Below are 11,186 nucleotides of genomic sequence, written 5' to 3' on the forward strand. Positions count from 1 at the left end.
TCATTTGTGTGTCTTGAATGTAATATAGGTAAAATGATGTTTTCAGTCTATGTTCCTTAAAAAAAAATCTTAGTCCAGATATTTTCAAATTCAATATATTAGCGCATTATGTCCATACGAAGATAGTCTTGCTTTGCCGAACCTTCCTCCACATGCTGCGGGGCTGCGTGTGAACATATGAAATAATCTAAAATACCATAAAACTTAATTTAAAGACCATAGACCCTCTCTCCATCTCTCTCTCTGGAGTGGGGAGGAGGCTGGACGTGATGCGGTCAGAACACACCGAGTCTCTCGCCGTTCCTTGAATCTGAGTTTATTTTGTCAACTAAAGAAGCTCAAAGAGCAATGCATCCTGGGACATGTAGGCAGAGCTGCCACGGCTCTGCGCACAGGAGAACTCACTGTCTCATTGAAGAAAAGGGTGAAGAAGAAGAAGAAGAAAAAGGATGAAGAAAAGTGCTGTCCATGACAAGGACATTTCCTCAGCTCACAATGTTTCACTCTGTAGTTCTGTCATTGGAATAGTTTTCTGAGGCGTACTGTTGATTGATCCATCACTAGAAACCATATTCCTGTCCCAGCTCGCCAGCTGCATGGCTTCATTTTGGCGTGTCAGGGTTATATTTATGGCTCGTGATGAACAGTGGCTGGATCTTGATAACAAAGATTTAAACATGTGAAGTCTTGAGACAAATAGTGTCTGTTCTTTGTCAGCGTGATTAGTTAGAGACTAACTGTAGCTGCCTGTATTGATCTTTTAATATGAACTGCAGGCTCACCCAATCTGTTTCCTAAAGCAAACAGGATCTTGTCATGCACAGCGCAACAATATTCCATCCCAGCCTTTGAAGTGTTAGCAAAGCAGCGACGGCGCATGCTTTGCACAGGTATGAATGTCAATGAAAGGTTAGAAAGACGAGAATCATCTTGGCCTGAACATGGATTACAGCTCATGTACTCAATCCCTTTAAGCCGTGTCACACACCCACCAAAGTATCAGACAGATTCCGCCTCAAGAATTCATAATGACATCTTAAAACCATTTTGCGCACAGCAGCAGAATAAACTCATTAAAGTTCGCAAATGTGTTGCTTAACCTGCCAGATCTGTCGGTAACGCTATCTCCTTCTGTTTGATGCCTCATTCCAAATCTTTTTCTGGGTACATCAGAATCTGACCCCTCCAATTGAAGCTCAGTGCCCATATTAGGCCCCAGAAGGCTCCTGCTCATCCCAGGTGTAACTTAAGCTTTCATTTTAAGCTTTGACAGAGGAAAGAGTTGAAACAAAAACACATATAGCATGTAGGATAAGCTTCATCACTGAAGACATACCTGGTTGCTTGCAGACTCTGGTCTGTGCAGATTATCTCCAGTTTGACATAATTACTTTCCATCACTTTCCTGATGCTGAAACCCTAAATGTCCATCTAGACTGCAGGCTTCTTGTTTCCTAGCCACGGCTGCCCTGCTGTGGGTTCTTTCGGATGTTTTTACTTGACTGGGCAGGTGCCGCTCTCTTATCTTTACGCGCCATTGTGTTGGTCCATACGAGTCATGTTAAGCAAAAAATCCCTGATAACGTGCCGACTCAGTAGGAGATGACTTCGAACAGCCTCATGGTTGTTCCAGCATACAATAATGCTACTGTGTGACTCCATCTGCAAACAGGCCAAAAGCACTCCCTGCTTTACATGGGGCAATGCAGTTCATTTCTCTTTGAATGTGCAATCTGTAGGAAAGGCAGGGGAGAGATGTGGCTATTACCACATACACTCTTACAGCCTGGAATTTACATCAGAGATCGGAACACACTTGACAGCAGCTCACACAATACCATGTAAAGCAACAAAAGCAAGATCACAACAGATGTTTTACATCTGGACCAACTTCTGCATAATCTAAACATATTACTTATTATTGCAATTACTCGTGTCTTACAATTTAATTAGACATCATAGGAAACACATAGGCTGCATCGCAGCAACCCAAAATATGTAGGATGTGTGTGCCAATTCAGATTACTGGAACGCTAATTGGACACATGTGGTAGGCTATGACCAAGTGCTAACTCACGAGCAAAGCAGTAACATGCAGCCAGTCTGGGTGGCAGTCAGCTGCATGAACAGTCAGTGAAAGGGGGAATAAAGTGTAACATAACTACATGTAGATCATGCACCTTTGTGCAAAACAGCTTTCATGGTAAACTTACCTTTTTGTGGTTTTCTAATCATCTATGCAGATAGATAGGTTTGGACATACTCTGACAGTGAAGGGAAGAATCAGCAGACACATGTTCATGCTCACCATCAACACTTTTCATTGGGACTCTTTAATTAGTAGAAATGAGTTCCAATGAGGTCATTTTGAAGTCTGTGGATTCAGACTATCAGTGCTGTTAATTCTGGAAATGTTTTATTAGCCATGCTAGCTACAAGGCTTCAGCAATGTCCCTGTTGGTTGGTCAGTCCACAGTGAAATACATTCACAGTCCCCACACCATCGATCCTGATAACCAGGGTGAGATCTTCTGGGGGGATGTGTGGGATTCCCCCGTTTCTGTTCAACATATCCCTGCCTCTGCTGAATTACTGTGTACCCCCAGCCCCCCCAAAAAAACATGTTCAATACTACTTCACCATTAGACCATATATGTTTTATGTAGATTATTTTCCAGTGGATATTAAAGTTGATAAATATGTGTTTTGGTATGGCTGGTTGATTATATCAATGGTGGTATTGGAAGGGGAAATTAATTATTGTATGTTTTGTTTTATTGTGCATGATCAGAAAACATCTGATCCCTACCCCCTCCGATTTTTTACTTAAATCGCACCTTGCTGATAACTTCATCTCACCCCACCAGTCGCTAACATTTTGCTTCAGAGTTGGAACTACCGGATGGGAGGATGTATGGAAGGATGGATGGATGGATGGATGGATAACTGATTGGAATTTTAAAAACATAAAACTAATGCTAATCCCTGACTGCATCTTGCATCATCATCAGATCAAACTGTACAAGCAACCCACATCCAGCAAAACTAATAACATTCCTGTCAGCCTCAGCTGTACATTCTCTTCTGTGCTCATCAGCAAATGTTAGCATGATAACACGCTAAACTAAGATGGCGAATATGCTAATCATTGACATTTTGTAGCATGTTAGCATGCCGATGTTAGCATTTAGCAAGTACAGCCTTAAAGAGCCATTGTGTTGGAGTGGAGCCAGAATATTCAAAGACAGATGTTTCAAAACCTGGGCCAATATTATCAAAAGTGTTTCTGCATGATTCAGGTCTCCTGAAATAAATTGAACAGTGTTCTTCAAGCAACCAGTCCATGCAGCTAAGCTGGCTCCCTGTGGAGTCCAGAGTGACACAGTTAAAACTCTGTCCCGTAAATGACGTAGACCCAAAATATGTGGTCATCTTCTTCCCGCAGGTCAGAGAGGCTCACAGGCACAACACCAGGCGCAGGGCAGCCGATGTGACGCTGGAGGAATTACTTTCTTTCAGATAATCGGGAGTCTGCGATTGGAATGAGCTTCCTAATAGCATTAAACCGACTACAGACCAGTGACGTTTAAGTGTCTTCTTTATTATGAATTTCCAAATACACAAAACAAAGTCAAGGCTAAAGGTGAGTGAGAAACTAGGTTTTCTTTTTTGTAATTTAAGATACATTTGTAAAGACTGTAATATGTTATGCATATTTTAACATAGAGTCCGGAATGGTTTGACATTTCTGTAAATTATCACTCTCAACAGAATGATCTACATATAGTTTAAGCAAAATTTCTGGCTTAATGATATTGTTCTGAAAAATGACGGTGTACCAACGACTGTGTACCAGATTCATGAACCGCTCTTGAACATGCAGTGTTTTCATTTGTATTGCTCATGCTCAGAGTGTATACCGTGTGACTATGTGACCCATATATCAGTAGCACGTTGTTTGCGTGGCTTAATCACACTCCGACATCAACAGCAGTCAGGTTATGCTCATCTATACACATCAATGTTCAGCCTACACACTGCCAGACTAATGCACAGGACTGGAAAAAGGGAGAAAACATCAACACATGTGAGTCTAAGGTGAAGATGAGTGTGTCCTGAGGGAACCAAAGAGAGAGAGTTGTCAGAGAGAGATAACGCTGCAGAGCAGCTGAGGCATTACACCGGCAGCTCAGAAGACAATCCCCAATGGAAGGGCATTGTTACAAATCAACAGTGAAATAAACAAAATGACAGAATCAGCAGGTTAATTAGCAGGTTAAGATGACCAACAGGCTGAGGACTAAAGTGGTGTAGCCCTTTAATGCCAGGACATCCGATAGATACTAATTATCTGAACCAGTGTAGAGAAGAAAGCTCTTTGAAATACGAGTACAGCACTCAACCTAAGCCCTAACAACTGACAATAAATCCCGTCTATTTAAATGATTTGTCTCCTGCCATTCCGATGATCTGCCTCCTACTGAAAGTCGACACTGTGGTGGCTTTATCTACAGTAAGTCACAACATGACAGGAAAGAAGAACCTAGCACAGCTAGTGGCTGTTTCTCACTTATCTATCTTCAATTCAAAAACTTCAATTGACTCCAAGACACTCAGATCCCGAGTGTCTCTCAGGAAACAACATGTTACTTCACAGACACTAAATCGGAAGAAGGGTTCAGACATTGGTCCTCCTGAAACCATGCAAACACACAAATACACACAGTGGTGGTTCTGGGGTGGGGGCAAGGGTCGCCAGTGGCCCCTCAATATAAAGCCTTGCTTTATATTAAGCTTTACTTTGGTTTATTTGCATTTCTTTTAGCCTATCACAATCATCTTGGGCGAGGCTAAGCTCCGGACAGAGCCACGGTGCCTCTGCTAAATAGTCTCAGGAAGGAAGTTGTTCTGGTGGAACATGTGTACGTTCAGAAGTAGTTTTAGTCATCAACAGAAACCTCAGATTGGACAGATAGTCTAGCTAGCTGTCTGGATTTACCCTGCAGAGATCTGAGGACCAGGTAACCATAGTCCTCACATTGGACAGATAGTCTAGCTAGCTGTCTGGATTTACCCTGCAGAGATCTGAGGACTAGGTAACCATAGTCCTCACATTGGACAGATAGTCTAGCTAGCTGTCTGGATTTACCCTGCAGAGATCTGAGGACCAGGTAACCATAGTCCTCAGATTGGACAGATAGTCTAGCTAGCTGTCTGGATTTACCCTGCAGAGATCTGAGGACGAGGTAGAAGTCCTCAGAAATCCACCAGAGGTTAGAACAACAACACAGAGACAGAGGAAGGAGACGGAGGTGAGAACGCCAACACAGAGACAGAGGACGAAGATAGAGGTTAGAACACCAACACAGGGACAGAGGACGGGGACGGAGGTTAGAACACCAACACAGAGACAGAGGACGGGGACGGAGGTTAGAACACCAACACAGAGACAGAGGACGGGAACGGAGGATAGAACACCAACACAGAGACAGAGGATGGGGACGGAGGTTAGAACACCAACACAGAGACAGAGGACGGGGACGGAGGTTAGAAGGCCATCACAGAGACAGAGGACGGGGACGGAGGCTAGAACACCAACACAGAGACAGAGGAAGGAGACGGAGGTTAGAACGCCAACACAGAGACAGAGGACGGGGACGGAGGTTAGAACGCCAACACAGAGACAGAGGACGAAGATGGAGGTTAGAACACCAACACAGGGACAGAGGACGGGACGGAGGTTAGAACACCAACACAGAAACAGAGGACGGGACGGAGGTTAGAACACCAACACAAAGATAGAGGACGGGGACGGACATCAGCCTGAATTTCTTGCGGCAGCGGAACAATCCCAGAAGTAGAACATCGTGGATATAGACTACCTTGCAGTAGACTGTGTAACCATGTCAATTGGTCAATTGGTAGACGGCGTGTCCTGGGACGTTCTTCATCGTGGTGCAGGAAATGTTACCATGAAAGATGGCATCACCTGTCGCCTCTAAAATATCAATGACAAAAACTAGCTGTTGTTGAATACATCTAGACTTCAAGTTGCTAAACATGGCAAGATGTGATTTTTTACTTTATCATTTTTATTTAAAGACTCAATCTAAATCAAAAAGCAGGTGCCAAAAGTAACAGTGCAGCCCTGCTGTCCAAAACTGGAATCTGGAGGAGGAGAAAAACATTTCTCCAGAGCCTGCAGTTCAAACTGCACCGTGGTTAATGCCTATAAATAGGACAGCTTTATCTGTAAAGTAACACACTGCTTACGTTTCCTCGATGTACAGTGCTCCAGTTATCAGTTACACTGAAGTTTTGGCTGCTTTCCTTTTCCTCACGTCCACAGCGCTGACCTGCAAACGGCCACAGCAAGCGAGAAGCCTTTCATTGTGGAAAAGTCCCACGGATAATGTTTGTTTCTCCGTTGGGATCCTGCAGGCGGTGGAACCAGGACACTTCCTCGCAGATCTTTTTAAACTCCAAAACGTAAACTGTATCATTACTCGAAATTGGGTTTTGCCTCATGCCCATAATAGTAAGTAAACAAGCTCCAAATCCATGAAAATATATAAAAACGCTGCGGCCATAGCTCGCCTTGCCATGCTGCAATCATGTTATTAATGGAAGAAACCAGATTGTTTGGATATCATATCCCCATGATAATTAAATCCAAATGTTTAGAAAGGAAAGCTTATCCAGAACATGACTGTTGGCTGTATCACAGATGAATTGATTCAGTGTACGTAAATAAACACACGGATAAGAGGGTTTGTTCACGACTGTGAGCAAACACTAACCTTGTTTTCCTGTAAATCCATAGAGGCGAGTTATCGTGTTGTTATGACATCAGAATACCCTCGTAGAGCGTGAGTTAACCAGGACCAAAAAAGAAAGACTATTGACTTCAGTTCTTTACATGTCGGCCTCTAATATTCCAGATTCTACCCAACTCAAAACACACCAGAAGGTTTTTCAAGTCCTTTGGCATGTCAATCTGTATTTGTGCACAAATGAAAGTCTCCTGCAGCCATCGAGTTATACAGACAAGCAGAGCTCAGAGTTTTCCTTTAAATTGGATTCACTTGTTTTAATCTACTTCACTACTGTGGGATCAGTCCATAACTCACCTCAGATACGCGATGATTCAAACATCATACGTCCAATTTCCTGTACAGTAATTACCCAGAGTTCCTCACACCGCTGCTGCCTGCTCCCATGTCCAACAACTGGACGGCATGCAAAGCACAAGGCCTGCCACCACACTGGTTTGCATAATGCTGATCTGACAGGCACTTCCTTCCTGCTGTTAGTGTCACTATCAATGGAAATGTCTCTTAGAATATTACTTGCTGACATAATCCTGTGGCAACCAGTACAATATTTGAACTATAAGACATTGCAAAACTGTTTTTTATCATATTTGGCATAAGACATTTACATAGAGTACCCTGGTTACAAAGTCCTAGACATAGCGCATATTGTTAGTGAACAGATGCTTCGGGGACTCAGATGGGATGTGCTGCGTCACACTGGCAGAATGTAGGGGTAACTGTGTGAATGTGGTCCAGACGTTTCTGCTCTCTGTCACTGCAACTTTCCTGAATAAACAAGGGTTAAAACAAGGATAGGTAAGGGGGACACTGGTGAATGAATTAGTCTCCACCACATTGTTATTAAATGACTGTGGGTGGCTGTCATGAGCAAGTTGACACTTAAACACATAATTCCACTGGAATGAAAAGCAATAGATGATGCTTTCAAGTGTTGTCCGAAACATCATTAACAGAAGTGTGAATGGTAATGACCTGGCAGTATATCTTCTTCTTCTTCTTCTTCTTCTAAAATCTCTTATAGGTGTTGAGATGGGTTGAGTATCTTTTACTTTTCCTGCATAAAATGAAAAAAAACTAAGATCTAAAGCCAGGCTACAAGTTCCGTGAGGCTGTTTTTAGGAATAGTGCTGCTTTAAGCTGAACTCTTACATCAGTATGCTAACAATCTCTCAGTGAAACACATTCTCATAAACAGGTCTGAATGATGTGTGCACACCAAATCATAAGATATTGTACGAAACTGAGAGACGTGACATCGGATGGCTAGAAGCTCCACAATGCCAAGTGGCAGTTGCTAGCTGTTTAAGAGCTTTGTGGCACTGGCTCCACACCTCCTACTAGATGTGTGTGGCTGCTACAGAGCTCTGCGACACCAGCTATGGTAAGTAAGTAAGTAAGTAAACTTTATTTATAACGCACTTTTCACAGACAAGAAGGGTCGCAAAGTGCTTTACAGTAAAAACAAATAAAACAGCAACACATAAAATACTAAGCCATATTGCTAGTTAAAAGCTTGTCTAAAAAGATGTGTCTTGAGGTGTTTTTTTAAGTTTCTACAGAATCCAAGCTCTCAAAGCTAAAGGGAGAGAGCTCCAGAATCTTGGAGCCACCACAGAAAAGGTACGTAACGTGTTCTGGGGACAGTTAGAAGGTCTTGGTCTGAAGACCTCAGAGAGAGACCAGAAGTGGGTGTGTGTGCAATAGATCCTGGATGTAAGCAGGAGCTTGACCATGCAAGGCTCTATAATAGGGTGACCAGACGTCCCCGGTTTCCGTGGACAGTCCCCGATTTTGGCTACCTGTCCCCGGCTGGATCTGTCCCCGGAAATGTCCCCGTTTTTTTCAGTGTGACTGAAAGACCCGAAATTGGAATGAAAGAAAGAAAAAACTAACAAAACGTAGCCGATAATCGCACACCCAACACACGCAGGCTCCAGACAGCCAGAGCCAGCGCTGCTCAGAGACGTTTTAGAAGCCGTGTTTTACGATGCTAAAATCACTGATTATTTACATGGAGTCTGGTGCGTTTAGCGAACGCAATTTCACGGACTTTTATGTTTTAAAAAGGATCTTAATCTTTTACAGAAAGATCAACCTCCTTAGAAATCCTTTCCATAATGTTGTCAGACACTTAGAATATTAATCTGAGTCTGAGCAGCCAAACAAGCACTTTTATGAACGTAAATACAAGCTGGACAATTATCCCATTAACTCACGCTGCAGCTTGTTTCTCCAATGCCGACTGCAGCAATCTCGTTTAATATCAATGTCAAAGGAAAATATGTCCTCAATAGTTTTTATTGTATCTGATTCTCAATGAGCTGTTGCAGAAACAAGCCTTGAGCAGTAAAGCAAAAGTTGTCAGTAGTTCAGTAAACATTACAATATTATGAAATATTGAGACTTTCTATCTTGAAATATTAAGACTATTATGACTTTCTATTTTGAAATATTAAGACTTTCTATCTTGAAATATTAGGACTTTCTATCTTGAAATATTAGGACTATTAGGACTTTCTATTTGAAATATTAAGACTTTCTATCTTGAAATATCAGGACTTTCTATCTTGAAATATTAAGACTTTCTATCTTGAAATATTGAGACTTTCTATCTTGAAATATTAAGACTTTCTATCTTGAAATATTAGGACTTTCTATCTTGAAATATTAGGACTATTAGGACTTTCTATTTGAAATATTAAGACTTTCTATCTTGAAATATTAGGACTTTTTATCTTGAATATAAGGATGGATTTTTTTTATCTTGAAATATTAGGACTTTCTATCTTGAGGTGTAGTGGAGTAGGAAGTAGCAGCAGGGGTGGGTGTAGGATCAGACCTGGGGGGGGGCTCAGCCCCTAATAAGAACAGCTTTAGGTCTGGTGTCCCCGTTTTAAGTTTTACAAAAATAAAAACATTAGCTGTTTTTTAGGTAAATACGCTTCTGAGCTGAAAATGTCCCCGGATTTTGTCTGAGAAATCTGGTCACCTTACTCTATAAGTAGTGATTAAAATTTTCAAATGCACTCTAAAACTTATTGGTAGCCATTGAAGAGCCTTAATCAGCAGAGTAATGTGTGATCTCCTGCTGGTCTTAGACTAATGTCTTGCTGCTGCCTTCCGTACAGCTTGAGACAGAAAGTGGTTGCAGTCAACATTTTGAAAACACAGGGACAATACATTCAGCAGGGGCAACAATGTTATTAATAGTCTCAAACAGAGCTTTAGGATTGTTTTTACAGGCAGATATCAGATTAGTAAAATAAGCGGCTCTAGCATCCTTAATCACTTCATTCAGGTCTACTAAGAGCCCTTTAAGATGCAGGCGATGGACTTGGAGCTGAGTCGCTTTACATAAACGCTCAGTTCTCCGACAGACACGCCTCACGCTGCAAAAGGCGTCATTTATTGGATGCATTAACAGAGGGAGTTTCTCTAACGTTAAGAGGCGCAATTTTGTCCAACAGCAGGGTGCAATGATCGTCCACGTCCTCCAAAATAAAAACAGAGCTTAGGTCAAGTGGGGTCGAAAAGTTTTCAACAGTGAGCTGTTAATCAAACGGGAGGACGCTTGTTTAACAGGCTGGGGATTCTCATTACAAACAAGATGCACTTGTGATCAATAACAAATACATATTTGATGCAAACATTATTAATGTTCATACCATGAGAAAAAACAAGATCAAGCGTATGCCCCTTGCTGTGCGTAGGACCAGAGACATTAAAAGATTCAGTGATATTTACAAATTGAGAAGCATTTTTGCAACTATCATCATCCACACGAATATTAAAATCACCAACAATAATCACTCTGTCCAGCTTAATAATGGATGATAAGAAATAAAAAAACAGTAAGATAAGAGGCCCACCGGCCCAGGTGGCCGGTAAATTAAAATACAATAAAAAGTATTTGCACAACCAACTTTAGTAATCTTTAGTTCAATAGAAGAGTACGTGCCAGCGCTCATTGACTGACAGACGAAATGTTTTTAAAAACCACAGCAAGACCTCCACCACAGCCGTGAGTCTTGTAGTGCTATAAGTAGAGTCCACAGGACAGAGCTCATTGAGGTAATAGTATTCCAGATTCCGTTGCCACGTCTCCGTGAGCAACATGAAGTCCATGTTTTTAGAAGAAAATAAATCACTGGGCAAAAGAGACTTGTTAGCAATTCAGCGGGCATTTAGCGGTGCAGGAGCAGCTGAAGCAGAGAGAGAGGCTCGCGGCAGCAACCTCAGATGCGCTGAAACACACACCGCGACCGGTGGTGGGTTTTCTCCAGGGCATCAGGACCAGAGCCCCGGGGACACCATGGAAGACGGAACAAAGACAGGAAGGTCTGGAGTCAC

At 42.2% G+C, this 11,186-nt stretch overlaps 1 protein-coding gene across 1 annotated transcript in view; it reads right to left on the reverse strand.

Moving 5' to 3' along the window:
* Positions 1-7,205, reverse strand: part of LOC116671099 (myocardin-like) — a 123,836-nt gene extending 116,631 nt beyond the window's left edge. The window contains 1 exon segment of the mRNA XM_032502041.1: positions 7,131-7,205. The gene's annotated coding sequence lies outside the window, so the exon portion shown is untranslated.
* Between the last annotated feature and the right edge of the window lie 3,981 nt (positions 7,206-11,186).

The sequence above is a fragment of the Etheostoma spectabile genome, chromosome 21 (genome assembly GCF_008692095.1).
Source record: "Etheostoma spectabile isolate EspeVRDwgs_2016 chromosome 21, UIUC_Espe_1.0, whole genome shotgun sequence".
Lineage (NCBI taxonomy): Eukaryota > Metazoa > Chordata > Actinopteri > Perciformes > Percidae > Etheostoma > Etheostoma spectabile.